The sequence below is a fragment of the Nematolebias whitei genome, chromosome 5 (assembly GCF_014905685.2).
Source record: "Nematolebias whitei isolate Nwh7 chromosome 5, NemWhi1, whole genome shotgun sequence".
NCBI lineage: Eukaryota > Metazoa > Chordata > Actinopteri > Cyprinodontiformes > Rivulidae > Nematolebias > Nematolebias whitei.
The window spans coordinates 23,830,959-23,846,922 of NC_056502.1; the positions used below are offsets into that span (position 1 = coordinate 23,830,959).

Sequence of the window (15,964 nt, forward strand, 5' to 3'; positions counted from 1 at the left end):
CGACAAATGACTCTCCCTCTGCACCTGTTGTACCAACCAGGCGATGCTGCCATGGCAACAGCCTACACCACACAACAATACATGAAAGACTTGGAAAGACACCTTAAGAACACTTTTGCTTTCGCACAGAAAAACCTGGAAAAATCAGCTGAAGGACGCAAAGCGTACTACGACCAAAAGGCCTCTCACGAGGAACTCCAAGTGGGAGACAGGGTCTGGTACTACACGTTTGCACCCAAAACTGGGAGAGGAGAGTCCGGGACCGGAACTCTCGCCCGTAAGCTGATGCCCAGATGGACTGGACCCCATCTGATAACCGACAAAGTGTCCCCAATTATCTACCAGATAAAAATCAGTAAAGGCCAAAAAGAGCCAACTGTTAAATGGGTACACCGTAACCAGGTTAAACAACACAAGGCGTGCAACAACTCCTCAGGAGACAAAGATCTCACAAAATCTGACCTCGTGGGAACAAGGGTCATCCAAGCAGAAGATAACTAATGGATAAGAAACTTAACCATAGTTTAAATTCACAGGACCTACCCTTGACCATTACGAAGCTAAGACCTATCTCTTTGTGTTTCCATAGGACAATGATGATACCACTACTGGTAATCTTCACCCTCTTGACTCACACCCAAGAGATCAAAGCCCTCGTAATAGCGGTAAATGAGTTAGCCCTTAAGGTTGAAGCGGATTACGCTGTCGCACACCTAATGGATAGGATTTTTGCTGACATGCTTAGAGATATCAGTTCGTCGGTAGATACACTAGCCACCGGTAGGATCCCACCGTATCTAGTCTCTCTACAGATGGTGAACGACATCCTCAGCTCCGCTACGCACGAAAAAGTTACGCAAACACAGGCACACCTGGCTTACACTCTCGGTAGCGCAATCCCAATCTACGTCAATCACAAAACATTTGAAATGGCGTTCATTATCAACCTACCGATAATTCCCTCAAACGGCATATATAGACTCAGGGACGTCGTAAATGTTGGCAATTGGCACGGCGAAAACCATGTTCAAATTGACACACCAAGGATGGTTGCGTACCACGACGACAACCCCTCAGTTTACCTAGCTCCAAACCTGCAGATGTGTGTTCTCACTCGGGAGATACACTATCTGTGCCCGAGCAAACCGTTTATGTGGAATAAAACCGCGGGCATATGCGGATTAACACCTATTCCGGAAAATTCTAAGTGCTCAACGACCGTAACGCCTCGACGCCTGGCTAAAGATGCAAAAGCGGAAATAATTGGCTCTCGTTGGCTAGTGAACGCTCCTCAAAGACAGGCGATCATAGCCTACGATCAACCCGGGGCAAATAGACCTCTGACGTTACCGGACAAAACGATGTGGATCAGTGTTCCCCAGGGAACAACCATACACATTGGTGATTTGACGCTCTATCACCTCGATCCGGAACGATGGGACACGACTCTGGATGACTCAGAGTACCTGAGAAATATGTCTATAGACATAGATCCAGAGACTCTGGGAAGGATCCGTTTTGAAGGCACCCAAGTCGTCGACGTGGAACCAATAAACCAAGTTCTCAAGTCCCTCAGGTCCACAACTAAGAACCCGATCCAACCAATTAACTATGCGTGGTCGAGCGCGGACACATTAATCATAGCCCTGCTAATGACGATAACCCTCGTATTGTGTGGGATACTCGCATCCCTGTCCCGGGGCCAAACGTCACTCCGAGTCGACGTGGATCGCCATGCAGCGCACCTCGATATGATTATGCCTCGCGTAAGCGGGTCCGCAAAGAAGCCACTCACACGGGACAGCGCGACTGAAACTGACAACCAGGGTGAGGAGGAGCAGTGAAACGATGTTTCTAGATGCTTAGTCACTACTCTTGTCGGTGTTGAAACGTTGTTTAGTTGATTTTGGTTGTTTCTGAGGTAAGAATGTATCTTGTGTGTAAGTTAAGTTAGAGACTAAGAGGCCTTTAACCATGCCAACATGCAGTTCATTCGCTAAATTGCAATCCTTGCGGAGTCAATGTATATTATTGTTACCTTAAGTACCATAATCTACATTGGTCTCACATCGCTTAAGCCGAACCTACTCGAACAATTCTATTCGGGGGGATAGCTAATTCTTTTTGATAAGTCTCGCCATAGACTTCCAAAACATTTATGGGGAAACCAAACACCCAATCTCAAGTCGTTCGTCTAAAAGACAACAGACATTTGAACCAAACTATATTTTGCCATGTAAAGCTAACTTAAGCCAAGTTAGAAATGGAAAAATAGTTTGGAACCCTTTTCTATAGGCTTAAACCCCTGTAGTACCCCTTTTCAGCATGCTCCACCCCTTAACTGGTAGTCGTAGCTGTTCTCAACCATAATAGCTTACACACCAGGTGCATATAGTTTAAGGCCTTATGTAAAATCCCCTTCATAAGCCCACCTTAAACCACATAATTGCATGACACATTGAACCAGAACGGCACAGGCTGGACGTCGCTGGAGACAACCTTCGCTGGAGGCGACCTGCAATCCTGACGTTGGTCTCCACTCTTCATCCGGTGGCCGCTTCTTCAGTTCAATCCAAAGGGTACCCCTCTGTATGCTGATTAATCAACACTTCCAATCGTTGTGGATTTACCGTTGTGGATTATATGACTTTTTCCAATGGATTACAGACTCTGTTTCCAAGGGGTTAAAGCATTGCTACAATGGAATTATCGAGACGATATGGAATTATAATCAACACAATGGAATTACCAAGAACATTGTGGGATTACCTTGACTTTTGTTTTCCTTGCTGGATTACTTTTGACTTTTGTTTTCCTTGCTGGATTACTCTTGACTCTTGTTTCTTTGCTGGATTACATCAAGCTTCAAGGACGATCGACGACGTAAGTCCATAGTTGGAATTCATCTCCATGGACAGGTGATGATTTCCAAAGGGGGGGCTGTAGTGGACTAAGCCTACGTCGAAACCCAGTCTAAGGTCAAAACTCTTGACCTTTAGAACCTTGTGGGACAGAAGCTGTCATTTCATGTATTTGACTCCATAAATACAGGTTCACCCATCCTGAGACTTTCTTTCTTGAAGATTCAAGTGAAAAGAACACTCTCTTTTTATTATCGTTACTATCTTACAAATGTTGATAATCAAAGTGTCTTAGTTCAAACCATTTTAGATGTTGCAGTGAACTAATCAATTTTATTAACTGAGTAATGATTTTTATTCTCATGTTAAAAGCTGTTGCAGAGTAATTATGCATTTTTCTGATTTCTGCTTTTGAATGAGCAAGTGTGTGCGTTTACAAGGTTACAGTCAAACGAAAAACAAGTTGTTATGTTAAAACTGTCATGTTTTAGAATCCTCTCAGACGTAAATAGAGATGTTTTGCACCTGTGTCTTAGGCACGCCAAAACAGAACCCTCTCGGTCTGTGAGAACATTTCTGAGCTGTCTCATAACAATTCTCGCTGTCTCTAACCCCTTACGTCACAAAAACACACCCCTTCTGGTCGTTTCTGACCAATGAAAAATCCCAAAAAGTGAACCGGGAAAGAGCCTTTAAAATGTCAGTACTTCCTGGTCTACACAGACTCACGGAGTTACAGAGTTGGAGAGTTGTCAGACTTCAAGAGTTCTGTGGGAGTTCTGTAAACTACACGAGAGCTAAAGTTCTGATGGAGTGCTGTTGGAGTTCCTGACATGACAACGAAGCTCTTCCGAGTTCCATGGGATTATAACATTTTCCACTGAGGTGAATGTGTGTCGAACAGAGCCTCGCCACTACTTCTGACGGGCTACAGCCATTCTAAGGAGACGCTGCACCGGTAGCGTTAACGGAACACCATATCTGCTGATTATCATCAGAGAGGTAATGGGTCAAGTTTCCTACCAAGCGTACCGAGGCGAGCTGGGCTTCTGATGGAGAGTGTCGGTTCTGGTAACATTCAATTTCCCTCAAACCCCATCCTTTACTCCCTCTAAACTTCTTTCCATCTTTAAACTTTCCTATGAAGTAGAAATTCTCCCAGATATTTAGAAATGTCTGTGTAAAGTGCTTATTCACATCCGTGTGGGTAAAAGATCATAGTTGTACAGTTTTATAAATGTCTGTGGTGCAGCAACGGTAAAATCATGGCCGTATGATTTTTCCTGATTGATTGCTTATGTTGTTATTTTCATAATTTGCCAAATTAATGTAAATGTTTGATGTTAAATTTGATTCTGTAAATAAATGACCGCATTCATTTTGATGGGTCAAATTTAAATGACGTCTCACGTTTGCATTTCCTTAAATTCAATGCACGTTTTATTCAGTCCAGAAAAATGAGGAATCCGCGTTAAATGATGAATACATCCCAGCATCTGTTCATCTACAAGTGCCACATGGCTGAAAGTTTAACTAAAGAAACTGTATTTAGTATGTTGTAAATTGTTGATTTTGGAGTGAAATTAAAATTGGAATCACAAGGACAAACCAACCAAACAAAAAAAAAATCTGTATTTGTTATTGGCCAGGAAAACCGCACTTGGTATATTTTTAAAGGTTTACGTTCTCACAACATGGGGTATCACATTTACAGTAGTCCCTTGTTTATCGAGGGGGATCTGTTCTCTGAAGCCCCGCGATAAGTGAAAAAATGCAAAGTAGGAATAGTAGTACAAGTAGTAAGTAGTAGCAATATTCTAAACAATGTTTCTAAACTCTAAATGCTCTAAAAGAGCACAGAATGTCATGATTTCCCTCTCAGCCTCCGCTGCTCTCAGCTACCTGCAAGCGTTCTTGGCCACGCCCACTTCTCGGCTCTGCATGGAGAACAGTTGATCATCTGCAGGAGGAAGCTTATCCTGCAGTGTGGGCTGCACAGAGATGCTACATAATTTAAAATTTATTTTAAATAAAAATTCCATGCCGATTGTGCAACTCATCCATCAATCAGCCATTTGTGTGTCCTGTCCAATCTTATTTTGAAAAACCGCAATAGAGTCCTCGAAAAAGGAACAGCGAAGTAGTGAGGGACTACTGTACATCATTATCTTTGCATGTTCCACAACACTGTTCCACAATGTCTCTTTCACTCGTTTACTTTCGCTCCCTTCTCCATCTTTTTCTCTCTCCTAAAAAGTGCCACCCCTGTCTTAACACAGAGTCTCATTTCACACCCAGCTGTAGTTATGATATTGAGAATAAGATGACATTGCAGCTCTGTTCCTGAGATCTGGTAGGAACATTATAAATGCCCTCTCACACAGACACCGGCTGCAGCCTAGACTCACATCTCAGCTTTAATTCTCTCGAGAGGTGAGCTGTCTGACGCAGGGCAGGAGCAGCCGAACACAGTCTACTGTCGTCCTCACCTGGACTCATTGCTGTCGGCATGTATGCCCCAGGGTGTGAGAGTGTCTTCTTTCTTTTTACTCAAATATCTACCACTATGTTTCTGTCTATAGTGCCCTACTGTTTGTGTCTGCACAGCTTAAGTTTAGCTACTGAAGCTTTCTCTCTGGTTGCACTTGTTTCTCTCTCCTGTTCAATCTTTTCCTTTTGCACCCTGTGCAAAGCACAATTAAACACAGAGACAAACTTGCTGCAGAATGCACCTCCCCAATTAGACTTATCTAATGTTCTTTTTTTTTTTTTTTTTTTGCAATTTGCTACCTATCTACTTTTAATTGAATCAAGAGATGAGAGCAGGAAAATGAAGATATTGCTCCTCCTTATCCAAGGTTTCTTAGAGCTAGATTACAGAAAGCACAGACGTGTAAAAATTCTAGCGGCTGGGTCAGAGCCATGCTATCTCCTTGGATGATTAGAGGAGCAGATAACAAAGATTTATTAGCCAAACATCTCAACAATTAATTAGGAGGCGAGGCTAGTCTAATCCTGTTTTCATGGGTTTTAGTGGGACGAACTGCATTACATAGGAGCACTTCAAAGCCAAGGCAAAGAAAGAAAGTCTTAAATTAGTTTCTGCAGAGAAACAGTGGTTCATTGTTAGTGTATGTCTAGGATGTGTATATTTAGTTTATGTATTTGTTATTACACTGCTTAACACAATATTAATAGAAATATGAGTATTTGAATAGACATGTTGACCAAGGCAAGGTGCAGATATAAACCCTTGCTCAGATGTTAAGGCTTTACTCAATGCACTGAAGAAAGGCTTGTGTATAAAGGCTGCTGGCGTTAAGCCCCGTTTGTCATTTTCCCTCGCTGTGGCTCTTCTTGACCTCCTCTCACCAGAATCTAAACAGAAATGTGCAGTCTGCTTGGCGCTTAAGTGTCACAACACCTACCAGTATTTAAATGCTGTGAACACCAGTACGCAGAAAGTTGAGGAACTTTGTTTAGGCCATTAAGTAAGCCACCTACTTTGAAACTTTATTGAGCAAAAGCTGAATTTAGCTGTAGCATCACTTTAAAGCACACTGTTTGGAGAAATGGGACTGGAAATCTTTCTGGAAGGAACCTGTGGTTAAACCATGATTAAGAAAGGCTCGTTGCCAGGATTTTTAAAATCATATAATCATCTGCAGCAAGTAGGATTAAAGTAGCACATGGCCATGTTGTGCTAAACTTTATAAAGGAAATATGAGTTTGCAGTTTTAAGGCTTTGCCTGCTAAATATCTGCCTCTATCCACATTTGAAATCATGAAATCTTCACAGCACGACACAAAATATATTCCCAGTTTAGTGTCTTTCCTCTTCCTCTAACTCTTTCCATTTGAGTAACCATTTGGTTGAATTAAAATCCACCTCACGGAGGAACTGGAATGAATAATTAAGCACTTAGAAGAAAACTCTTAATCTAGGCCATCTCACGTGACATTTTATATTTTAATTATGCAGATTGCAAGTTTTACTCAACAATAAAATTTTAGCAATAGAATAAATAGGCAGTTGCCACATACCTTTTACTACAGCTGCAAATATATTTACTTATTTCATATACACTACAAACTAATGTAGTAGTCAGCTTTCCATGAGATTTGAAATCTTTACAGAGGTCAATCCTCTTTGGTCCACAGTGGAGTGTGTTTTGTATAGCTTCCTGTAAGACTTGAGGCCAAATCACCTTACAAATATTGCCCCATCTTTTAGTTCTACCCCTATATTTTACACCTTCCCAATCTGTAAACATTTGATTAAATTGATTAAAAACTGGTCTCTCTTGTAAATGAGTCCTCGAGGCTCAATGAGACTAACAACCTGTATAAATAAAGGTTGAACTGAAATTATTATTTTAGAGAGCAACAACAATAAACAAACCTATGTGAATGCAACTCAGATTCTGTCGCGTGTCCTAACCCCTCCCACCCACACACACATACTGTCCGACCCGAACTCTGCTGAATTCAGTCCTGCGCGTTGTTCTGCTCCAATCTCGATTACCACTGCCTTCAGGCGCTTGAATCCTCAGTTGTCCAGCTAAGGACAGTCCATCCATCCATTCATCTTAGATAATAAATTCTCTTTTCGATATTTTGATTGTTGTTATTTTGACAAATTAGTGCCGTTTTTGATACATGATGTTAATGCACATCAAACATACTCGTTTTTTTGTTGTTTACTGTAACCCTATTTATTATGTCTAAAATGTTATGCACCATGGTGCAGGAGTTCCGACACAGCAGATGTGCGTGCGTCCTGCAGAGCTGTCTGGAGACGCTGTGCGTAACACAACTGTCTGCAGGGGCTGGGCGCACAGCTGAAAGTGGATGAAGATGCTCCCCGCGCGACATGCAGTCCCTGTCTCTGCTGGGCAGGAGCATGATGCAGCCAGAACATCCACTCCACATACTGGGCAACGTCTCCTCTCATGTATTTTTTTTATAAATAATCAAAATAAAAATGCATGATGACTTTGGACTTTTAGGGGTGGAGATTTAAGTTGCCGGATCCAAGCGGTCAAAACAAGAGTTTCGGGATCTTGTTCCTACAGGATCTGGCTCAAATTAACCACTGTCTGAAAGACAAAAACACATGTTAAAGATAGAAAAAATAATTACAAATACAAAACAGGTTGAGCAGAGTACAGTAGCATAGTTAAGAAATGTGGTCAGTTTGTCCTCCAACAGTCTAAGGGTGCATTCACACTAGCCCTGTTTAGTCCGCTTTAATCGAACTCTAGCTCGTTTTCCTAGAAAGTCCAGTTCGTTTGGGGAGGTGTGAACGCACCATTGAACTCTGTCACGGAACAAAAAGGTGAACTCTGGCCCGGGCTAAAACCTAGGTCTCGGTCCGGTAGAAGCGAACTCCAGCGCGGTTCGAGTACAGTGTGAATGTAAACAGACCGAGCCCCGCTCCTCAGGGTAAACAAACACGCATTTCTCTGACCTTATATGGAGCCATCAGCTGCCTTGTGTGGAAAAACAATATTCTCCATGGTCTTCTGTCTCATCTTCTGCTCATGCTAAGTCCATTTTTGAAAAATGACAAAATATAACTCCTAAAACTGCTAAAACTTGATGCCACTTGGTTTTTGTTTTTATTTACAGAAGAAGAAGACGTGTCTTCAGAGGTTTTTGTGTCGTTTCTTTCAGTAGTTCTTGGTGCAGCGCCCCCACAGGCGAGAGGGGGAATAGGTTGGTTCAACAGGTTGACTCGACTGCACAGTGCAGTGTGAATGCAAACGCACCAGCTCAAATGTAAACAAAAGGTCATGAATATTGGTCCCGAACTGAACCGAGTCTACCGGACTATCTGGTGTGAAAACGACCTAAGCCTATAGCAGCATAACTGGGATAGCTCAGGAAACCCAGGCCAACCCTAACTATAGAATTTAGCATAAAGGAAAGTAGAATAAATAAATTAATTAATTAAAATAAATGGATTAAATTAATTTTTAAAAAAACAACAACAAAAAAATCCCTTAAGGATTTGACATGATCATGATAACTGATAATCTACACCAACATATTGTTAAACTAACTGTACAAAAGTCTTGAGTCATTGGTCATTTCTTTATAATTAGTTCAAGAAGACAGACTTTAATGTAATTTTAAAAGTAGTAGTAAAGCAGTAGTTCTTCAGGCTTTTTCTTTTAATTTTCTTTGACCAGTGACTAACAAAAAAAACATAAAAAAGCATTCAGTAGTATTATTTTTATTTATTTATTTTTAATTAAAAACATGCCTTCTTCAAAGTGTTACTTAAAGAAAAGAGTGGTAGAGCAAGATGTTTGCACGTTACTGCAGTATATCTATAGCTGTAGGAACAAACTCAACATCCACAAGTTCTATAAATGATGGCACGTATCGGTACAAAACTTTGAAATGAAGAAAGCTTATTTGAGGCAACTGTGGCTGAGTGGTTGGAGCAGTTGTCCTCCATTGCCAGAGTTGGGGGTTTGATTCCACCAGCAGTCACATGCCGAAGTGTCCCTGGCTAAGACACTGAACCTCTCATTGTCTCTAATGTGTGTCCCCCATCGATGTATGGATGTGATAAAGCTCTGATTAGTCTTTGTAGAGTTCTAGTAGAGTGCTGTATGAATGGGTAAATGAGGACACAGAGTCCTGTAGTGTAAAGAGCTTTGAGTATCCTGACAAAATAGTAAGGTGCTATGTTAGTACAGTCCTTTTACCATTCTTTGTGCATATTGCAGCAGGAATTCAACATTTTAAACATTAGTTACTGAATTTATTGGAGCAAAGTTTTAGCAGGCATAAAAGCTACATTAATTTATATGGTAGTAAAACTGCAGATTCTTCAGTGAATGAGCAAAGTCTGGAAGCATCTTCAGAAGCAATACTCCACACAGGCATCTCCATTAAGGTGGAGAGTTAAAAAAAAAATTACTTAAATTTGCACCATATTTTATAAATCAAATGTAAGCACACGATTGAGACACATCGTAAGATGATGTTGAAGTAGAAAGCTTTTATAGATGAGGCCCCAGATCTTTGGCCATGCACCTGCTCAGTCCTATGAAACTAAGATCCACGTAGCTTAAGAAATTTACCTCCGAGCCCTGTCCTTCTTGGCTGCACATATCTAAGAGCCAGTTGGTGGATCCTTCAGTCTCAGTCCATCTGGCTCTATTGTTGAATGCAGTCAGACTGGTTGATGAGTGGAGCCTACGTGTAGAGACAGAAATGGGTCCCTGAGCTCGCAGGAGCTCCCTAAGGCTGAGGCTTGGCAGAGCTTTTCAGAGCTGCTCGATGGTAAACCCTCTGAAATCGAGCTCCACAGTCTCCACGGTTACATAATGGCCGTGCTGCTGCTCTTCAAAGTTTGGCAGTTGACAGTTTCTGATCCTTTTTAAGCAAGAGGTGCAGATAAAAGCTCTGGCAGGCAAAGAGGTAAAGTCAAATCTGAGATGTCCTTTGAGATTTTAGACCTTGGAGTGTTTCAAGAAGAAAGGGTTTTTATTTTTTGTGTGGGCGCAGAGTTTCATTGATTGTTTTAAAGTAGGTTTTGTAAAAGCTGCTGTGACTTTCCAGAAGTGCTGGAGATGGCTATCATGCCATTTTGTAAATTTAGCACTTTGCCATCTTTATGTACCTAAAAAAATCCTTGTGGCTTACTGAGAGCAGGAAATATCTCCACAGAATAATTATGAAACAAGAGGAAAGCAATAAAGGCCTACTAATGTTACAAAAGGCAATTGTTTTCTCTTCTCTCTATGGGCTGTTTACAAGAATACACTACATCATCAAAATGCAGATATAAAGAATTAAACACTTTCATCAGACAGACATCAAATACATATTCAACATTTCTTAAACTAGAGATACTAGGTTGGAGGACAAATGTGACAGATCTCAACCACTTCAAACTGGTCATCTGGTCACCTGAAGGTGCACTAATGGCAGATAAAGAAAATACTTAATCTCACGTAGGACAAAAATAAAGAACAAGACAGAATGAAATCTGAAAGGCAACATTAAATCACTGCATCCAATGATGGCAGGAGAAAATTATGAGGAATATTGAGTTTGAATTTGTTCCCTTTGTGTCGGCTTTAGTCACTTCTCTGTGTATGTTTGCATACCCAAGGCAGTGTGCTGAAAACAAAGGCTGATGAAGTGCATGCCTTAGCTGTTTTGCTGCCTTGCAGTATGTTTGTGTGTGTGTGTGTGTGTGTGTTAAGGTTCTGTTTCCCTTGCCTTGTGTCTTTAGGGTGCACCTTAGACAAGCACTACAAAAAAGGTCCTTGTAAAAAAAACCACTGTTTTTCTTGGCCAGCAGACGTAGTAATCGATGGCAAGTTACACAAAACAAAACAGATAAAGAAAAAAATAAATAAATAAAGCACAGTTTTGCCAAGCTTTGGAAACTATAACTTTCTTCTTTGTTCAAATAAAATGTTTTAACTGCCTCAGCACTTGTTCTGTTTACCAGCGTGGCTTTTTGTTCGGAGCGGTTAACAGATGCTGTTTACAGCCATAGATTACTGTGTCATCATTACAAAGGACAATCATGCTCGGGCTCCATATTGTCTTTATCTGTTTAGGCAAACTCAGCACCTATTGTTTTAAACATGGCTGTACAATTAGTTACAGCTTCCATGAAACGCTGTTATGTATTCATACAGCTATCACGGTGCACAGCAGGTGTTCGCTTTTCAACAACGAGCATTTCTCATCAAGTGACAGCAGCAATCACCGTGTAGTGCTCATGGCACTTTCCAAAACACAGTTTTATGAAGACCGAATTGCTCATTTGCTTATGCAGGGACATGTTTTCAGGCTGGTTGTAGCTGGTGGTCATTGGTAGACCTGCAGATTTTGTGATGAGCGAAAACAAGAATTTTAATCTAACAAATCAGTCAATATATATTTTGTTAAATGTACGCCAGTTTCTTCCCACAGCTAAGACGTAATTGTGTCTGTATACGTAAATACTGAGTTTTCAATTATTCTTGTGTCTGGTGCAGAAGGGCCTTCATTTATCAAAGCTTCGCTCATCCACACATGCTTTCCAAATTCTGAATCCTAAAACGCATTCCTGATGTGTCACCTGAATGTTATTCTGCATGATAAAAGCATGCACGCTACATGGACTAAAATGTGCAGTACAAACGAGTGGGTGGAGGCAGTTTATATTGTCGAGTGATTTGTTTGATCACTAAGGCAAGAAAAACATAACAAAAATGAAGTCCATTTACGGTTTCCGTTCAAAAACCAAAAAAATACCACATTTCCCCTCATAAACACATCAACTCATAAGGTGCTCTCTCTCCAAAGAAAAACAAAAGCACAAAACCTAAGCAGTGTTTGAAAATGACCTCCAAAAATCTGAAGGCTTTCTGAAAAACAGCAGATTATTCAGTATTGACAAAACTTTTTTTTTTTTTTTTTTTTGTCTTTGATGGAGCCAGAAACATGTGAGGAAAACCATCAAGCATCCTGAACTTTGGCTTTTTTTGTAGAAACACATCTTTTCAATGCTTTTTGTTTTTACAACAGAGAGATTGTTTGGAGCACATTCCCATTGCATCAGGCTCAAAAGGAATTACAAGGACCTAACATGTAGTTTGAAGGAGCACATTCAGCTTCTGTTCTTACTGGTTTTAAGGGAAAATAACTCTGATATACTGGCAACATAGTGCATTAATATACAGGTATTGTTTCACATAAATATTAAAGCATTGGTCTATAAGCATATATATATATATATATATATATATATATATATATATATATATATATATATATATATATATATACACTAGTATCATATTGTAATGATATACTTGAATAATGATGCATTAGTGCAAAGATGTTATATTATTTTGATATGCTAGCATTGCATTGTAAAGATACAGCAAATTATTGTTATATCAATAAATCCATCCGTTTTTCTTATCCCCCGATTTTCCTTTCTTGGTTCTGGTGGAGCCTTTTTCCATCAGTCACTGGGTGAGAGGTGGGGTACACCCTAGACAAGCTGCTAGTCCATCACAAGACAAACCACCCGTCATGCTCTCACACACCCCTAGGGACAATTTAGTGTTACCAATGAACCAATGTCTTCGGTCTGTAGAAGGATAACAGAGAACCCAGAGAAAATCCATGTGTTCACAGAGAACATGCAAATTTCATTCAGAAAATTAGGGAGGTGAACCTGCGACCATCTCCCTGTGAGACAACAGCTCTGAGAACTGTGCCACCATAACACCCATGATCGATTATATTAGTTTACTTGTATCAAACTGTACCACTACACTGACAACGCATCATATAAAAAATGTACCCTGCCTCTCTCACGGTGACTGCTGGACTTTGGCACCTGCGACCCAGACCAGAAGAAGTGGGTAAAGATAATGGTTGGATATACTGGTATCATGTTGTACTGATATACAGGTATTGTACTGATAAACATGTCTCTCTTGTAAATGAGTCCTCACAGCTCAATGAGACTAACCTGTATAAATAAAGGTTGAATAGGAAAAAAAGCCAGTATTGTATCATATACAGTAGATATGCAGATTTTATAGAGACATTTATGCAAATTGTGTAGTGTGTGCGGACTTGTGTGCGGACTGCAGTGGAGAGCATCCTGTGCTCCAGCATCAATGTGTGGCATGGAGGCTGCACAGCTGCAGAAAGAAAAGCTTTGCAGAGAGTGGTGAAGGCTGCACAGAAATCTGTTGGAATCAGTCTCCCCACCATCACAGACATCTACACCTCCAGATGCAGGAAGAGGGCCACCTGCATCATGAAGGACCCCACCCACCCAGCACACACACTTTTTGCCCCACTCCCCTCAGGAAGGAGGTTAAGGAGCATTAAGTGTAGAACCACTAGACTGAGGAACAGCTTCTACCCTGAGGCTGTTAGACTCATGAATCTCTAACTAGAATAATCACTGTGAAAAACCATATCATGTTGCTGCTGATCTGTTTCATGTTGCTGCTGATCTGTTTCAGTGTTGATGTGTTCATGCGTGCACATCTGCTCACAGACTCATGTTCATGTTTGTGCTGATGTTCAATGTTTTATGTTATGAGTGCTTAGTGTATATTTAGTTGATGTTTTTCTTAGTTCATATCTTAGATGTTATTACTGTTTTTCTTAGACATTTTATTGTTGGATGTAACTGGGACTCCGTGTACATAATTTCGCTCCACCACATGTACCACATGAGGTGCGAATGACAATAAAGAAACTCTGACTCTGACTTACAGTAAATGTTAAGTTATACACACTGTTGATATTTGACAAGATCACCTACATTATTGATGGCAGATCACATTGTTTGTCGACGTGATTGACAACAATATTGGGAATGCTTTTGGCCTACATAATGATGGAGTGAAAATCAAATATTGTGACTGTACCAGTTTAAACATTTCTTGGTCATTTATACAACAGACAAAAACATGCAATGCATGCTATATCAATTAATGTTGGTTTTAGGGTATTAGTTACAAGTTAGGTACACTGACATACTTGGAACATTTGTCATCTTAGACCCAACATTGATAATCAATATTATTCAAGGACTGAAAATTCTTTATTGTCATTCGCATTGCATGTGGTACATGAGGTGGAACGAAATTGTGTACCCAGGGTCACAGTTACATTCAACAATAGCAAAAATGTAAAGTGTAAAAAGAAACCGTAAATAAGGATCTAAAATATCAACTAAGATACACGCTAAACGAACGCCCAATGGTACGATAAAAGATCTAAGAAATACACGTCACTATTAGTGCAAAACAATACACCGAACAACAGCAGCACAATTCTCATAGGTTCTGTTCGGCTATACCGGTTGTAGCCAACCCCAAAACTAACATAAACAAGGATTTATTCAAAGCATGCAAAGCATTATATACTATTTCATAACAATACAACCTTATGAGGCCTTGTTATAATGCGGCCTGGCCTGAATACACATAACTTCTCAGATTTTGGTTTTTGCAAAATTTTCTACTACCTTTGTGCTGTGATCTCTTGGCAAAAAATAACACACACACACGCACACACGCACGCACGCACACACACACACACACACACATACATATATATATATATATATATATGTATATATATATATATATATATATATATGTATATATATATATATATATATATATTAGGGATGCACAATATTGGATTTTTGGCTGATATCCAATATGTTAAAACTTATTTGGCCGATTACCGATACCAATAGTTTATATACTTTCCTTTGTCAGAACAGAGCCCTCTTATTTAGGCTTATTTGCTACAAAAATTGTGCAACAGTTGTAAGAGCTGGTGACATATATTCAGTAACAGCCATATGATATTCATAGCACTTTAACTTACATTAAATGAAAAGTGTTAAATGTTATTTATTAGCATTAGTCACCTGTGATGCTGTCTCACTTGTGGAGGCTTGTTCCAGGTTCCTAGCTGCAGTGTGGGATCCTCTGTGCTCTTGTGCCTTTGTAAGTTCAAAGTTTTTGTCTATCCATTGTACCGTAAGACTAATCATGCTAATAGGGCTAACACGACGTCCAAATGTCTGTGGTAAACCTCACCCAACAAGTCGTGCTATCGGCTTCTCAATGACGTCAGAAATGATGTCTGTAACTTGGATAACGTTATGTCGGGAAAATATCTCCGACTGGGGACGATGTAGCGAGGCTCAACGTAGTCCATAAATCTTAGGGAATCCGACATCCTCACCAAAGAAAAATAAAACTTCCACACCGCAGACATTTTTAATTTTCCTCTCCGCTGTTAGATCTGGTAGGCACACGTGATGTTATCATGTTGTGCTGCCGCTGCAACTTCATCGTGTTTGTTCTGCCGCTGCAGGCAAAAACGTATTTTATATTTGCGGGTTATTTTCATGGAATGGCTGATGTCCAATATTGAACTTTAACGCTAATATCAGCCGATACCAATACCATGCCGATAATATCGTGCATCCCTAATATGTATATATGCACACACACACACCACACACACACACACACACACGCACGCACGCGCACACACACACACACACACACACACACGCACGCACACAC

The 15,964-nt window shown here is 40.3% G+C and overlaps 1 long non-coding RNA gene across 1 annotated transcript in view; it reads right to left on the reverse strand.

Annotated features, from left to right (window-relative positions):
- Positions 1 to 4,397, reverse strand: part of LOC119409496 — a 13,549-nt gene extending 9,152 nt beyond the window's left edge. The window contains exons 1-2 of the long non-coding RNA XR_005186788.1: positions 4,370 to 4,397; positions 568 to 571 (exon numbers count right to left, since the gene is read on the reverse strand). This is a non-coding gene — a long non-coding RNA (uncharacterized LOC119409496). The remainder of the gene's footprint in view (positions 1 to 567; positions 572 to 4,369) is intronic.
- Between the last annotated feature and the right edge of the window lie 11,567 nt (positions 4,398 to 15,964).